We start from the raw sequence: 18,097 nt of genomic DNA, 5'->3' as shown, positions 1-18,097 counted from the left end.
CCAGTGAGAAAATAAATGGCCAAACTTGACTTTGGCAGGATATAATTGGAATGTTGTTATTGTTCGTTATAACTTGAATAAAATTGTATGATTCCTGATGCACGCTCCTTTCACAGTTTGAATCGCGAGCCTGGCCTATGTGTTTCTCCTCTTTCTGTTTCTATTTTTTTTTCCATGAGTCACTACCCTTTCATGTGACTGTAACGCTTGTTCTAAAATAGCTCAGTGATTTAAAAGGCGTAAAAGTCGCATGAAAATACTCTTCACAGGGCATTGCTGGAGTGCTAGCCATCTATAATGATCTTTGTGTAAAAAGGAAAGTTGTGAAGAGGGAGTAGGCATGAGAGATTCTGAGTCTTCACACAATTTCGTGTTTGAATGTTTCCTTTTAATTTGTAATTGCTAAAAGCAAAAGGTTTGGAGTACCTTGTTAGAAAATTTGATAAAGCTTTTTAGCAGCCTACTTTTTCTGCTGTTTTAGGACCCTATGAGAACTGTCTGAAGAAGGCACTGGTTGATGTCCTGAAAGATTGGGAAACAAATGTACGTGTTATCTTAATGAAGGTGTCAACATTTCAAGAGCCCATTTGCTTTAGCAAATTGCATCAAAATAGTAAGAAAACAAGTGTGATTTTCGACAATGATTTTGTAGATCACTGTAGCCTAGGCATGGATTGGGTTTTTCTCGTCGGCACTAGCAGGGTGTGTTCGTAGCCTAAGAAAGTGTTGCTGGTAAATGGACCTTCTGGCTTGTGGTCTCTACAGATCTCCCTGTCTATTGCCGAGGCAAGAGACCCCTTCTCTTCTTCCTTGCTTTGCCAATTAAAGCTGGAGACCGAAACAATTATTTCAGTGAAGTACAGGAAGGGTTTTTTTTCACTCTGTATAGTTTTGTTTCCTTTTATTATATTGTTATATTCATAAGATAGTGCTGATTTTACAGTTGTGTTAATATTGACCTGTTGGGCGAGGTCAAGCACTGTTGAGGTTTCGATATTTCCAGTTTTGCTGATTGATTTGCTTATGTATCATGAGTGCACTAGATCTCTGCAGCACTTTGTGTCACCTTCAATGATGAAGTCTGTACATTTAAGTGCTACCTATATCTAACCCTCTACACAGGCATAGTATGTTATGTTACATTATATTTTGTAACACTCTTTCCAGTGCCTCCACCGTGTTTGGCATTAGTACTCTTGTAGAGTTTTTTCTTTTTTTTAAAAAACAATTTGTATGCACCAACAAATATTATTACAACAAGCACATGTCTAATACTCATCCTGGGAAAACTTGCATTTTGTCCCTGCCACTCGGGTCAGATACACACCAATGAGCCCCATCAGCAGGCATAAATTAAAGTTGCAAGCTACTAGCCAGCTATGACAAAGTAACTCGCCTACCTCAAATATATACATATACACAGCACACCATTTCTTGCTCACTACGAGTCAAATATCACTAGCCAATGGCAAGTGGCGAGTGCAATTTATGCCCCCGATCCCTATTATCACCATTGTAGTGAATCCTGTAAAGTGTAACACAGTATTTGATCATTTAGACCTGTGTTGTCTGTCCAAGAAAGCCAACTGAATGTGCCATTATGTCTGGGCGGAGGTACAGTAGTTTAGCAAACAACATACCCCATTCCAATATCACATTTCTGTCCTCCCCCAATTATCTCTTGTTGACTCTCCACCTCCAGTTCTGCTGATGCCCATCTCGTCACATTGTTCATGCACATATAAAAAGATGGTCAGCTCCACTTTTTTCATTCACTGGTAGTCTGAAAAGCCAGGGAGCAGAAATGTCTAACCAGTGGTCCATCCAGTAAATCCTGAAGTTATAGTCTCCGGCATTGGATCTTGCTGTGAATATTCACCATAGTCAGGCTGGACATTTTCGGTTAACCCTTTCCCCATAGTAATCAAGAGGAAAAAAGTGGGTGTCCCTTATGTAGCCCATTACCTTCCTTATGGGTACGTTTAGTCCCCACCAATGAGACTTTGCGTAAGTGGCCCCTCTCCTGCAGCCTCTATTCAGATTTTAACCACATTTCATGCTGGAAGGAGGCCTCTTGTTTTTCTCCATCAAGAAATGTACAAAATCCATTGAACATGTTCTCCAGAATACCAGTGCCTTCTGAGGAATATCATCCTTTTACCACAGATAATTTCTGGTGGATTTTAAGAGATGGAACGGGATTAAAAAGTTCTTGTTCAGGGCCTGCTATAAAAAATGTATTTGAGGGTGACATGCAATATAGACTGCAAATACTTTCTGTACCCAAATATCGCCACGGAGGAGTGCGAGAGATGTCAGCCATTCAGTGCTAAAACGCTGAAAGACGGGCAGAGGCATTGGCTTAATGAGGGGAATTATCCCCCATTAGAAGCGGAGTCATTGAACAGTCTGGCAGTACCTTGACGCTCGGAGCGCTCTGAGAAAAGGGTCCCTGCAACCAAAAGGACAATCTGTGGAGAGACCAACCAAAGGGCCCCAGGCTGCAGGAGAAAAAGGGCATTGGTGCACCATCTACCAGCGAGGCTTTGCAAAAGCTGAGGCCGCCGCCGACAGTAGCGACTGAGGCAGCGGGAACCCCGCTGACGCTGGTAATGGAGTGCTCAATAAAACCACTTTCCACAGTGGCTATAAAGCATCCGACCAGGACGCTGTCGACACAACAACCGTCAACGCCCTCGTCGATGATTAACACAAAGCAAACATAGTCTACGGCCCCACGCTTGTCAACGTTGCAATCGTCAACGGGAAACTCAAAGCACCCGTTGTAAGGAAAACGCTTGTCAATGGAGAAACACTTGTCGACGGGCAAACACTCATTGACGGCGAGGTCCATGGCAGGAACATCACATCCGTCAGCCACAGAAACACCGTTGCCAACCACAACACCAGGTCTGATGACTGCGCCTGCAATAAGCACACTGGCAAAAAAGAAAGTGGCTGGTCGCCGCGAATCGCAGGTCCTCTCGCACTATATGTTCACAAACGTGGTGCACAGAGCATCCACAGGATCGTTGACAACCACACAGGTGTCAACCGCCTCACAAGTGCATGAGACACTGCCTTGAGCATTTCAGAATGGATCCCCAGCAGAAGCACGCCAGTCGGCAGTACAGGAAGCCAAAGTATACAGGAGATACAGCCAGTCACTTTTCCAGTTTCTCCTATTAGTTACTCCAATGTCATGCCTGAAGACATTTTACAGTACAAGATTGATTCAGGGTTTGAGGTACAACAAAGGGACCAAGTTTTTTCGGTCCCTCTCCCTCTCCCTCTGCCTCTCTCCAGGTGTTGTCGTCCTTACAAAGCCTGCTCACCCAAATACACACAAGGTTGCCTGCATCTCCATAGGTCCCAACAACACCAGTTCCAGGGCTGTCAATGGGGGCAGTCTCTCTGAGGGGACCATCATCGGCTAGAAGGTCATGGCCTAGGTCTACAGAATCAATTTCACTTCCCCGCAAAGCAGTGGCGAAACGAAAACCTGCATCTCCTACAGCCTCAAATGAGCCCAGGGGTTCCCGTTCTCCCTATGGTCATGTGCCAGTATAATCACTAAGCTCACTACACACGACAGCACGCAAGCTTGCCACAGACTCCCCATTTCCACCACAACCACAAGAACAAGAAGGTGAATTTACCAATAAAATATCCACTGCTAACACAGGATCCCCACCCAGGGATGACCAGTGGGACGCAGATGATGACCCAATAGATGACCCACCAGACGAAGTGCACAGACAATCACCTCTAGACGAGATTGGTACTTTCCACTCAATGATATCGAAATCATGCAAAGAATTTGGTCTCACGCCATCCGAGGAGAAGAAAAAGTGTGTTTGCTGTTTGACCACAAGAATAAGAGACAAACGTCCATAGTGGCCATCCCTATCCTAGACCATGTCTGGGAAGAAGGACTCAGCACTATGAAACATCCCTTCACAGAGCCGGCCATCGAAGGCAGGATAAAAAAGAAATGTGGAGCCCACGCCAAAATGTCTACCAGCTCAACTTACCTCAGAATCAGTGGTCTCAGCCGCAGTGGTCAGGAAAGCTCACTTGCACGCACAAGTACTGCTGGAGAATGAGGGCCAAAAGCTGGACGCTTTTGGAAAAAAGGTGCTAACAATCAGCACCACTATGGCTAATGCAGCAAACGCATTACGATCATGGCCAGGTATGATCCCGAAATGTGGCACGCATCCTGGAGCGCTTGCCTGAAGAGAAGCATAATGAGGCCATTGCTATTCTAAAGGAAGGTGAGGAAGCCTCAAATCATAACATAAATATTTCTTTTGATTTAGCTGAAACGGGGTTCAAACAGATAGGCAACGGAGTGGTGCTACGTAGGCATGGATGGCTGTTTTGCACATCATGAGGTACAACATTAAGACAATTGCACCTATACCAATGCACATAATGACAATAAATGTTCTTTGTGCAATGGATAATGGATAAATTCCGAGTTGTTAATGACTGCCTTCTTAAGTGAGTTAATTTCTCCAGCGTAATATTAAATATCAGTGAACCTAGCTCTACTAAAATTACTAGAATTTTATCAGCGGTACACTATTGTTCATTTCCACTCTTTTTAAGCAGACTTAGTGTTTGTAGTCATAGTTATATTATGAGATGTCTTTTCTTGTGTCCTGTCTTAGTACATCAGTATGTCGTTTTCCATGTAGCTCTTTTAATGGCTTCGATGTCTTACTCCATTTTCTACCAGTGGGTCTACAATACAAAAAAGGGATTTCAATTATGCATTTTTTCCGCCTACTTTTATCTGGGCTATTATAGAGCAGTTTACTTTGCATATGAGAGTAGAATTCTCCAAAAAAGTTTTAGAAAGCATTGTCACTCTCTGCATCCTCGCTCACTTACCCAGTAGCAAACTTTAATGCGCATGGCTTCCTCCAATACACTTTTTTCTATTTTTCTTTTTTTAACTTCTATTCAGCTGTATTTCATCTGTTGAGTTAGCTCTCACACTATTTACAAAAGGACAAAAATATAGGAACTAAATTATTTATGGAGCATCTCTCCATTACTCAGCTCAAAACCCCTTGTTACTGGGCAGATTCGGATTATTCTTTAGCTCCCTTTACTAATTGTTTTTGCATCTCTCTGCTTCTTTAAAAGTCTACTTCTAGCGGTCATTTTCCTTGATCCAGTGGATGAGGTTGGACTTGAAGAGTAGGTAAGATTGATCTTCCCTCTGGGCTGGTGGGATGGAGTTCCATTGTTGAGCGGCTTTAACCGGGAAGCTGCTTCCTCCAGTTTTGACACGTTTGAATCTGGGCACTGTTAGGAGATTGGCGTTAGCGGTTGGAAGTCTGTCTCTGGAATCTGGCTATTAGGTATTGAGGGACAGCGTTATGGAGGCATTTGTGTGTAAGTGAGGCTGCTTTTAGGGAGATTTTGTCTTTTGTAGTAAGCCAGTTATTAGCTCTTCTTGTGTCAGAGATGTGAGCTTTTTTTGGGATACGCAGTGCTGCTCTGAGGGCATTATTTTGTATAATCTGGATTTTGTTGGTGATGTATTTGTTGGTCCCTAAATATAGGGTGTTGCAATAATGCAATTTTGACAAAATAAGGGCTCTTGCTAGTGTAGTGCAGCTGATGGTAGAGAGGAAGGCCTTGGCTGCTCTGATTAGCTTACATGTTTAAGCAGTGGATGAGGCCATGGAATTGACCTGTTTGTTGAATGTGAGGGTGGCGTCTAAGTAGAAGCCTAGGGTTTTGAATTCTTTGGCTACTTTGATATTGTTGCCATCTATTATGAAGTTGGTGTAGTTGTGTCCAAGTTTGTTGATGTTGGCGGGCGTGCCAAGGATTAAGAGTTCCATCTTGTCATCATTCAGGCATAGACCATGAGAGGCCACCCATGCCTGGATGATGAGGTACACTGTATTCACCAAGGCCAAATCCTTGTTGTTGTCTCCCGTCAACGGTATGAGGATCTGGGTATCATCGGCATAGTTAGTGTAGATGATACCAAGACCATCGAGATCATCAAAAAGGGGCTTTGTGAATATGTTGTACAGGGTAGGGGATACACAGGATACTCCACAGGTGATGGGTATAGGGTCAGCGGACGCTGAGGATAAGAATACACGCATGGTCCTGTTTAGGAAAGATTGGATCCAGCCTATTGCTTCTTGCGAGAAGTGGGCAGCTGAGTCCAGGTGATTACAGAGGATTTTGTGGTCTACTAAATCGAACGCCGCTGATAGGTTGAGTAGAAGTAGTAAGGCTGCTTTGCCATTGTCTCTGAGCGAGTCAGTTTGTGCCTTTAAGTCGATTAGTGCTGTTTCAGTCCTGTGTTGGGGTCTGAAACCAGACTGACAGACTCCTGGAAGATGGTTTAGTTCTAAGCATTGTTGTATTTGAAGGTGTGCTACCTTGTCTAGAATATTGAGAAGGAAGGGGACAGTGGTGATGGGGCTGTAATTGGTGGTTATGGAGGGGTCCAGTGTTTGCTTTTTGAGTAGAGGGAGGACCCATGACTCTTTGAGGTTACTGGGGTTGATACCGTTGGAGAAGGAGGCGTTGATGAGCTTAGAGATAAATGGTGAGAGGTCTCTGGCTGCATCCTTTATTATTTGGGCTGGACAAGGGTCACCTTGGCAGTTTGAGGGTTTGAGGGTAAGTATGACTTTTTCAACCTCTAAAATGGTTACTTTGGAGAAGCTAAAGCGAGGAGGTTGTTGTTTGGATGGTATGGGAGTGGGTTTGGTATCAGCAGGGGTGGATAGGTGTAGGGTTTCTTTTTTATTGGCGATCTTTACTTGGAGGGTTGCTACTTTGTTGGATAAGGCGTTTTGGATACTAGTGCACCACGTTTTATCCTTCACCTAAGTTTATCGGGAACCTGGATGGGGGTTTCCAATTCTTTTATAATTGAGTTTGCTTGGGAGACTCTTTGGTAGTTTTTAGCAAGTACAATTTCTTTCTTATAGGTGGAGGTTAGTTTACTGAGGTTATTTTTGTTAATTACAGTGGGAGCTTGTCTCCAGATTTGTTCACTTTTACGTTTTTCAAGTCTGAGTGATTTCAGGTGTTGAGAAAACCAAGAGTTTAGGTGCTTTATAGGTTTGCTCTTTCTGAGTTTTAGTGGTGCTATGGAATCTAGGGATGAGGTCATAATGTTGTTGGACTCATCAACAAAGGTGAAGGGATCGGTGGACTCTGGTAGTGAGTTCAGGGTCGGTAGAATGAGGGGGGTGAGTTTTTCGGCTGTAATATTTCTTTTATTCCTGGTAGGAATGGCAGGGGCTTGAATGTTATTTGGAGGTGTGGGTGAAGTGGCCTCTAGGGAGAAGGCAATCAGGTAGTGATCGGACCATGGATGAGGAGATATGGAGGTGATAGAGGCCTGGCAGATGTAGTTGGCAACCCAATCAAGCATCTTCCTTTATTGTGGGTGGGTAGGGTCACTACCATAGAGGTGCTGCAAGGAGGGAGTTGGGAGAACTGGAAGATTGTCCTTCTGGATCCGCCTCCCTAGCACCCTTACCACCCTTCATACTAGGTAGCACTCCTCCATCATAGCAGGCGGTCATGGGCGCTTCCAGTGAAGTTTAAGGACTGCATCAGGACTTATTATTGTATATCTTACTATGCTCATTAATAAGGGAGTGGGCTTGTGTGGTGGTCATTGTGTGAGTGCATGTATGCGTAAGGGGGAGGACATGTAGTGCAACTGGAAGTATGCTGTGGCATGCATATCTGAAAGAATGCCTGTGGCAAATGTGGCATGGATGCATTTGATGTGTTAACGGGCACAAAGGGTGATGCATAAATGCATATCCTTTTGACAGGGGTCAAATTGGGATTTGTTCACCAGGAGCAACAATTAGCTCCTGTGTATCAGGCATAATCAGTTAGGCAGCAGCTGCCAGTGGGGAACCAGGAGCTAGTATGTAGCACACAGCAAATCTAACTTTGCGCAAGATGCAAACTCTTTGTGTCCATTTTATATTATCCAATGCCCCTTAGGTGAGTTCTTTATTTTCCTCCATATACATTCACACACTTACACATTTAATATCAAATAGCTAGGTTTGTATGGCATCACTTGCCATAGGAGTCAAAAGTAGTTACTGGTAGTTGTTGGTTTCAAGCTAACCAGGCTCCCCTTGCTAAATAGATCCCAGCTCCTGGCAATTTTGAATCCTGCTTTGACCTTGTCTTCCACATCCTCTTTACCTGCTTTGTCAGTTAAAGCATAGAGACCCAGAAGTGGTCCTGAACATTTTTACATGCATAAATTGATATTAATATTTTGTTTCTATTGCGCTCGTACACAAGTGTTTCAGAGCTCGATAAGGCAAGGGAGGGGAACAGGGGAGAACAAAACAGCGATCTTACTAGGCTCAGTGACATTGAGAACGCGCAAGTGCATGGGAGAGGGGGAGTGGAAAAGTGCATGGAAGGGGGAGAAGTGGAAACAGATTAATAATAAATAAATAAATAAATAAATAATAAAGGCAACAAACTGTGGTAGTGCAGCCAGCAATTGGCAAGTGCTGGGTTTAAGGCAGCAGACAGGGTAGGTCTGATAAGTGCAGGAAGAAAAAGGGGGGTACTGTATGGGTACAGATACAGACCGCAGTGCAAGGGGTGGCACAGAGGCAGTGTGGGAGGGTGGCAGGGTGAGCAGTTACCTGGGCCCGGAGGACGGAGGGTGGCTAGGTGCACAGCGCCAAGAGAGAACAGATAAGCAGGGGAGAGGGGGAGCGAAGGCAGAAATAAAGAGCAAGGTCTTGAGGTGCTTCCGGAACCGGAGATGCTTCTCCTCAAGTTTTAGAGTGGCAGAGAGGCTGTTCCAGAGGGAGGCCCCAGCTGAAGATGGAGATCTACCCCCAGCTTGTTTCTTTGAAAAACGACAGACCCGGAGGGATTTAGAGATAGAGGAGCGAAGAGCTTGAGAGGGGAGGTATTTGCTGAGGGATAGCTGAAGGTATTTTGGACCCAGGCCCAAGAAAGCCTTGTGGGCAATGCAGAGGGTGTTGAATTTAATCCTTGCATCCACTGGGAGCCAATGGAGAGATTTCAGAGCTGGAGAGATACAATACCAAGGCTTGAGGTCAAGGACAAGTCTTGCAGTCCTGTTCTGGATTAGTTGCAGAGGGCGGAGAGTAGAGGTAGGTAGATTTAGAAAGAGGCTGTTATAATAGTCCAACCTAGAGAGAACCAGAGCCTGGCAGTAGGAAGTTTGACTTTTTAGAGACATTAGAGATGTGGGCAGAGACGGAAAGTGTGGAGTCAAAGATGATGCTGAGGTTTTAGTCTAGCAGGTGGGGATAGGAGGAGGGCCAAGGGAGGCCAACCAGAGAGTGATTGAAAAGAACTTCAAAGATAGTGTGCCTATGTTAGTGGCTGACTGCAGGCCTATGCTATGGTACTGTATAACATAGATGATTTTTTATAGACTTAACTCAGTTTGCTTTTTATGAAAACAACATAATTAATTATTAATACGTTGGAAGCCTTATAGTCTGATAGGCCGATTGGCTGTGGCAACAGTAACTCCGATACCTGGTCAACTTTGATAGATTTGCCTTGGTCGTACAAACTTGAAGATGATGTGAAAAGTGTGTTGTACCTAGGACTCTTGGTTGCCCTCATGCTCACTCATCTCTTCTGGCAATGTATGCGGGTGCAAGGTTCTTGGATAAGCACTGCTTATGGAAGAGACATAGAGACATAGAGCGAGATATATATATAGAGAGAGAGACTGACTGTAAAGTAGTATTTGTGATGCACAGATTGCGCCGGCCCCTATTACTTCTGATGCCCATCGCTGCATCTGGGACTCCATGGTTGCTACGTCTCTGGCAGCCTGCCGATGGTTCTCGTCTGGTCCCTGTCATGGTTGGAGAGGATCTTTGTTTCTATACAGGCCCTGGAGACCGCTAAAGTATCATCCTAGCATGAAAAGGACACGGACAAAACCGGTCATCAAGTGACCGCAGTCATGTGACGTGTTGTTAGTGTCACGTGACAAATAGAACATTTGCGTTCTCCCGCGGCACTCTACCTATAATAGTAGAAGCAAGTTTTCACTCTGTGCCTTTCAACTGTTTCCAGCACCTTGCCTGCTACTTCGTTTTATAAGCTCCTGGATTTAACCAACCGTTTGCCTGTTTCTTGTTTTTCTCTTTTGGATTTTTATTTGGATTCGTCGAACTGGATATTGACTGCCCTTGTTACTGACCTTGCTTTCCTCCTGGATTTCTACTTTGGATATTCCTTTGGTTTTGGTGTTTTGTTCCGCTTGGAAATTGGGACAGTGCTTTTGCTGCTATGTGGATTCATGGACCTCGACCTTTGTTTTGAGCACACAGACTTTTTACTTTGCCTTGTCCCTTTGTTTGCGCCCTTGTTCCATCCGGGAGGTTGCCTGCTGAATTGGATTTCACCTTATATCCTGTCTTCAACCTCCCTGGTTTCTGTCCAACGCACCAGCACAGGTAATCACGTGCAAGACTAGTCTGCTCTGTAGTTCAATATCCCGGATCTACGTGATCCAACCGCGGCTGATTTGCCTGCGGCCGGAAAGTTTGCATGAGAAAGGTGCGAACCACCAAAAGTTTGCACCTTTCTCATGCGAACACAGTCGCAGTCTTTTTTTTTTGTTTTTTTTAACGTTTTTTTTTTTTACTTATCTGCAATGCTACCATCAAAGGTTCAAACATTTGGTGTTCGAACCTTTGGTGGTAGCATTTTTAGACCTTTTTGTACATGCGACTGTTTAGATACGGTCAAATAGTACAATACCCAATATCCCTGCTGTGTGTAACCTTCTGTTGTTACTTTGTTCACAGCTTGCGTGTTCCGTGTGGCTTTCCTGTGTCCTCCCCTTTTACTTCATTGGTTGGTCAGGGGAGTGAAATTCTTTTTCTCCGATCGGCACATGAAGGAGAAGGCCCTATAGTTCGCCTGGGACCGATCATTACAGTATTCTCTGGGGTGGGTGGGAGGATTTGGGGTGTAGTGGGAAAAAAGTAATCTGCCTGTGGAATGTCCCAAGTTGTTACACAGCAACTTTTAAGGACTCCAACTAATTCTTTGTAGAGAAAGAAAATGTGGTGTGTGCCTCCAAGATAATTGCTTTTTCTCTTTGCTGGAGGAAGAACAGAATAATTATGTGTTGGGGTTTTTCTTTATGGAACTTGTGGTAAATTAGGGAAATATTTCCATGCTGACGTCTCTCGACCCAAAAATATACACCTCCCACTGGTAGATCACCTTGCTTCAAGGGTGTTGAAAGATACCTTTGAGCTTTACAGAGGGCTCTGTTTTTATAACTCTTCACCTGTTTACATACTTTTAATGTAGCCTATAATGAAGTGTGTTTTGATTGGCTCCTGTATGTAATGCTTGGTACAATTAAACAGAATGTGCATACCTGTTTTGACACTCCATCTATTATGGCATCATAACCAACCAGTCACGTTCTCAAAGGTTCCACCAAGCGTTCCTAGCAACTTACTGCTGAGACTTGTGCAAGTTTTACAATGTGAACATTGCTCTTAACTCCAAATGTATTTCATCTCCTACAATCATGTTCAAAGGTAGGAACTAACGTTGTCTATCAACACTTGATTTTATGATTTTAATTGCATTGTGTCCCCAATGTAAGAAGAATGTTTCCTTGAGGCTCCTCGTAGTGGAATATTTATCTTTGATGTATGGTCATGTTGGATGAGTCTGGCCTAAATATGGTCTTTTTCCCTTAGGGAGCACAAACATACTTGTCTCAATATAGTATTTACTTTTTTGTATAAAGAAATGTTGCTTGCTGTATGAAGGTTTGTCAAGAAGCTTCACCGGAATAAAATTGACCTAAAAAAATATACTGAGCAGAAAAGGTTAAGTTTAAAATTGCAATTAGGTGAAGGAAAATGGTAGGAGGTGCAAAGGTGGGGGTTTGTGCTATGTAGGGGATACCTCCTAATAAAGCAGAATGTGTGAAAGAAAATTACCTGATAAAAACTGTCATATTTGGTTGACCTTGTTGCCACATTTAAAAAATGAAAGGCTTGTTCTCCGGGAATCGTGTGGATGAATGATGTCGGCAGGTGTTTTATTTATCAATGCACACAAGCACAACTTGTGCATAGTCTTAGAAGATGATGAATGTGGCGTTTTGGGGGTGTTTCCATAACTTTCAGTGAGGTCTTGTATTTAAAATTATAAGGGAAAATTGGGCGTAGACCACAGTAAAACCTGAACATGCTGCTTCAGAAAAGTAATTCATCCTAAACTGCCATTGGTTTCCAGAATTCAAGAATCACACAGCTTTCTGAAAATATGTTGATTAGAACATTCTGAACAGACAAAGCTAAATTAGTTTGTTCTTTGGGTCAAGTCTAATTTTCAAGACCTTTCCTAATGAGACCTCTCGGTCTTTAGGTTTCAAATGTTGTTATGAACGCTGCTTCCAAATTTCATGTATAAGAGAATTACATGGCACAGTGTGTATGGGCTATTGCAGCACTTCTCGTTCACAGTACGGTGGGATGCTGCATTTTGTAGTGCTAAATATGGTCTGAAACCTGAACAGGGATAGACAGTTCCCTATTGCGCTGTGGAGATAGGAGTATTGTGTGCCAGCTGCGTGTTGGGTAGTATGTGGTTTCCCTGATACCAATACATATTCTAATCAAAGGTGAAAAAAACCAAAAGCTTGTGCTCCGTGCTTGGCCAGTAAAGTTCACAATAGTTGTCCAGATACAAAGTGTCCCAAAGTCTTCAACTGCTTGGTATTCCAGTTTATCGTCTGGTATTTAAGTTAGCAGAAACAGCCAACACGTGTTTCGACTACAGTATTTTTCAAGTCAAATGGGATTTTTCTATAGTTTATCAATAAGTAAATTGGAGAGTTTCTTTGAAGTAAGTATTACATGATATGGCTAATGCTAAAGCCAGCCGTCCTCCTCGTTGGAGTCTCACAAAGATTTGGTGAGGTGCCCTGTATGGAGTCACTTCACGGATGCTGTGCGTGTCTGTCTATGGTCTGTCTAAGGTTTACCAGTAATAATCGACAGGCAAGAGTTATAACACAATCATTTTAAAGAAGTGTGCCATTTGCTCCTTCTTTTTTGAAGAGGTACATTTTAAAACCCATGTAAAAATCTGGAAATGTCTATTTTGTGTTGCACTTTTTCATGTTCGAGCACACACGAGCTGATCAGTTACCCCAAAATATGGACGCAAGCCTTCCACTGAAACTAGGATAGCTGCCAAGCACTCTTGCACCAGCGTTTGGGCCTGAGCCATCAGTAGGGCACTTCCTGCAATATGTTTGCCCAAAGGACTGTGAAATTCTCAAATAAGTCTCCAATGAGAGTTCTTACATCGATTTCTAGATCAGTCTTCTAACCCAAGTCCCACCGGATACATGAATACAGCCAAATAAGCCCCTAAACTGCCACTGAAGTAAATTAAATTATAAAGACAAGCACATTTCAAAACTTCAAAGTCTTTTTAAGCTCCACATTGTCAAGATTGGCAGGGTAGCACTAAACTTGAACCAGTTAAATAGTTGACCATATCCACATTGCAATCCAAATGTAAGACGACTGGCGTTCTCCTTTTTATAGTTCAAAACATGGATGTTTCGCATAACAAATATCTGTTTCTTGCCTATATACTCATTATTCCCTGCTGAGCAGTGCCATTTGCTTTTTCCAAACCTTTATTTATAGTTTGATGATTTAATAGGTTCTAGGTTTTTGGATTGTAGTTTCCTCGTATGCACTTTCCTCTTGCACATTTGCTCGATGCCTATTATTCCTCCACCATCAATTTGGTGGGACATTTAAGTAGAACTTGAGAAGACTTTAGGTAGTCATGGACCACCAGAAGCACACCTTTACATGTGTGTTTGTTAATCAAGGTGCCTCTAGAAGACCTGTGAACCAATTCCCAAATGCAAACCCAAGATTCTTCTGAAATCGGCATCTCCAGTTCCTCTTCCCATTTTATCATATACCTTTTGAGAGTATGTGGGTAGGGAGAACTTGCTTTGTAGATCTGGTACTTCCTTCAGTTAGTGACATCCGTAGCCCACTTGGTGTTCTAGTTCCCAAAGCAAGAATTTCTTAATGGGATATTCAGTGGTGTACCTGACGAGAACAGCTTCATTTAGCTGAAATGCCAATATACATTCCATCTACTGGATGAGAAAGAGAGCTTATACATTGGATATTAATTAAAGGGCTGAAGGATATTTAACAGGGCTTCAACAACTGGGATAGAGACCAATCTAGAATTGAGCTAATTTGGGATGCATTTAAATATCTTTGGCTATATGGAATTCCCAGGCCTTCTAGCCAGGGTGTGTATTACAATTTTTCGAGAGATGTGTGGGCATGTATTCTTTTTTTAACCATACAAAGGTAAATATCTTACATTGGATGCGATTGAGCATTGCGACTGGGAACTTGATTGGGAAGACACAGAACACATAAAATAGCCTAAGAGGTTTGGCCTTTACCGGTGAACTATAGCCTAGCGAGAAGATTTCTTTAGAGTCCTGTTTTTCGAAGACCTCCAAGTGCGACCTCCATAACGCCGGGATATTTGCCTTATCTAAGGATTCGTAGTAGAGTGCAATTATGACACTTAATATTCCAAATAATCATTTGACCATGGAAGCAGGAATATTTTTTGGTTTTGAGCAATGACTTGTTCATGCCATTGCACTTGATTAAATAATCTTGAACCCAACGATCTTGCAGAACTGCCAGGTCCCGCCAAAAAGAATTCTGCACTAGCTGTTGCCTCCCATCTGAGATCGCTGAGATTGCTCAGCGTGCAACAGACCAAACTACCTGCTACACTCTCGACTCGCACCCAAGGCGAAGGAGGGTTGTGACAAAATGAGACCCTCTGCCAGTCAGATCTGTAAATAACAAGGGGATAGCATTCAATAAACATTAGTTCAGCATACTTATTTTTTAACTACCAAGTTCCCAACAGTCCATGATGCAATCTGTCAAACGAAGAGGACATAAAATCAATTATACGGAAACTAAAAGCCTCACGTGCACCAGGGCCGGACGGAGTGACAAACTTAGACCTCAAAACATTCCCGGATGAATGGGCTCCATTTATCGGCAAAGTCTTCGAAAACTGCGCCAATGCAAAAACCGTACCGAGCTCTTGGACCACGTCTGTGGTGGTCCCTATCGTTAAAAAGGGCGATAGAGCGGACCCTTCCAACTATAGGCCGATTGCGCTCTTAGAATGTATAGGGAAAGTCTTTGGCATGCTACTGCTCCATGAATTTCAACAATGGGTTAAATCGGCTCCTCTACACGACCCTTTTCAGGTCGGCTTTCAACAAGCTCAGGGGCTTCAATAAACATCTTGATCCTCAGCATTCTGAAGAGTAAGTCACTCGAAGGGACCTCTAATATCTATTTAGCTTTCATAGACCTCACCCAGGCTTTCGACAAGATTGAAAGACAGTTACTTTGGGACAAACTTCAAGCGGCAAATTGCCCAAACAACATCATGGGACCGATACAAGCTTTATACTCAAACATCTATGCGGGTAAAGCTAAACGGAAAGGGCACCTTATCAGAAAGCATCCCAATAAAGAGGAGGGGTAAAGCAGGGGTGCCCCCTGGCCGCGGCCTTATTTATCGCCTTTATTGGTGATTTATAAGGAATCAACGGAAGCCGTGAAAGCATTTCCACCAAAGGTTGGAGGAATCCAAGTGCCAAGAATTCTCAACACAGATGATATCACTGTGATGGATCAGACTCTGATTGGCCTCAACCGCCAATTGATCAATCTAGCGGAGTATATCAACAAAAACAAGCTCCAGATCAACACAGGAAAAACAAAGATAATAATCATGGGCAAAAAGAACAATTCTATCTCTAAAAAAGCATGGCACTTGTAAAACACACTGATTGAAATAGTCCCAAAGTTCAAGTATTTGGGGGTCATGCTTGATAACACCAGGCAAGAAACTAGCATGCAAAGCTTCATCTGGTTGAAAGCACGCACCATGACCACACAAGCGCGAATGCTAGACAACAAATTTGGGCGCTTCTCGCTCTTACCAGCACTAAACCTTTACAAAACAAAAGTTATTCCATGTTTGACCTACGGTGTTGAAGCTATGCCTACGTTACCAGACAAAATCTGGCCAAAGATTGAAGGTTTCTTCTGGAGATCATTGCTATCGGTTCCCAAATCAACCTCTTTACCAGCAATCAGGAAAGAACTGGGGCTGATCTCCTTAAAAATACAGAAAAATCCTTTTGCCATCAATCCTATACAACTTGATGGCCAATGAAATTAAAAAAGGCGATTCTAAAATGCTAACATCATGGGCAACAGAAAAAAAAAGGAGCAACTAAAATCAATTGCCTGTTCCCACGAAGATCTGCTGTCAAATCCACTAAAAGTAAAAAGGAAACGAAAGGAACTGGATTGGATCACTACACAAGAGAAAGCCGCAAAGAACAAACTGTTGTATTGTGCCTGTCTGAGGTGAGGTAGGTTGTGATGTCATGTGGAATGTTTATGTGTGGATGATGGAATCTTCTGAGTGAGTGGTCTGTGCAGTGTCGGTTACAGCTGGCTGGCCCTGGGTGATGGGAGCCAGTTTTTGTCACAGCTAATGTCCTTTATGTCTTCATGTGGATTTGTACCTAAGAACCCGGAAATAAACTTACCTGAAGAAATCTTAAAGAGTCTGGAACCTACTTCATAACAATGGCGACGAGTCGGTCTTTGGTAACCCACGTGCCACGAGCTGAAGGACTGAGGACCCTGCTGCGGGGGGTGCAGGAAGGACAAGCCATTGGAGAAGGACCACACCACCCCCAGAAACTGTAAATCTCATCACCCAGGGCGTTGTGGTAGGAGAAAAAGGGCCCCTTTTATGGACGGCATCACAGGGGGCTGTAGAGAGAAGGTTTGGCCAGTAGAACAATGCAGAATCCGGGCCCACTGCCGTAATAGGTGCAAGGCAGCCCATATCCCACTGTGTTAAACCAGTAGCCCATAGTAGTTGGGAGTGCTGCGTTGACCTAATTAGTATTCGAAGCTGTCCATGGGATGACAATAATGCTTTTGTTGAGAAGAGGAGGGGCTGGCATGATTGCCGCGTTGGATTAGGGCAATCAGAGCGCTGGGCTCTGTTTCATAGAGTATGTCAAGCAATCGTTTCAATTCGTAAGGCAGCAAAGTACCTGTGGAAACGGAAATCCTCTGTAATGGGAAACTGGGCATTCAAGGTGAATTGTTCTGGTTGGAACTGTGCGAGTCCTGCAACTCACGGATGTTCGCTGTGACTTTGTGATCGGTATCCAGCAAACTGACCGTTGGTCAGAGGGAGATATACACTCATTCGCACCGTGTTTGTGACTAATGATGTCACACTGAAGGCTGGGGAGTTGGCGAAGGATTGGAACGCTTTATAGTTAATAGTCTACTTGCGTGTTATGCGACTTCTGTCGCAAGAGTTCCTCGGAAGCCAGGGTGCTCTGCGCAGTGATGGAGCCATATGAGAAACGTCCCGATTAGAGTAAAGCACCTCCCGTACTGCACGTGATCAGGAAATCCTGGGCAGCCAGTCCCGGTGCTGGAAAAACGTAATATGCGGAAACGTGTTTCAGTAAGGAGAGATGATGGTGTCAGTTCCTTTGGATCGCTTGGAACATGATATGAATGGGATGTCATGTTTTGTCTAGGCGCCGATCGCTATGGTCTCTGCTTGTGAAAAGAGACCTTTACGGCGGATTAGGATGACGGCAAGCCGCTCCGTCTCTATTAGGGAGACGTCGAGTATCGGCCAACAAATAAGGTGACTGGTAGGGAATACCAATATAGTCGGGGATGGGGTTATATCAAGCTCAATCGCTCATTAATTTCTGCCTACCTATGACTATCTCTGGTTGTGTTATGTGAAAAGATTTCCAAAGTGTGTCATGGTGGTGACATGGGGAAATTCGTTTTAGTTCTTGGAACCAAATCAGGTGTCTTTTACCCATTCAGGTGACATTTGCATAGGTAGCTTTAAATGGTTTAACATAGATTCTGTCAAT

At 43.5% G+C, this 18,097-nt stretch overlaps 1 protein-coding gene across 16 annotated transcripts in view; it reads left to right on the top strand.

The window, feature by feature from the left end:
- The window catches only part of CLIP1 (CAP-Gly domain containing linker protein 1), a 1,286,645-nt gene that overhangs the window by 64,074 nt on the left and 1,204,474 nt on the right, over positions 1-18,097 (top strand). The window lies entirely within an intron of this gene.

Source organism: Ambystoma mexicanum, chromosome 10 (genome assembly GCF_040938575.1).
Source record: "Ambystoma mexicanum isolate Mex_15411 chromosome 10, UKY_AmexF1_1, whole genome shotgun sequence".
Taxonomy (NCBI): domain Eukaryota; kingdom Metazoa; phylum Chordata; class Amphibia; order Caudata; family Ambystomatidae; genus Ambystoma; species Ambystoma mexicanum.
This window is presented reverse-complemented; position numbering and strand designations above follow the sequence as displayed.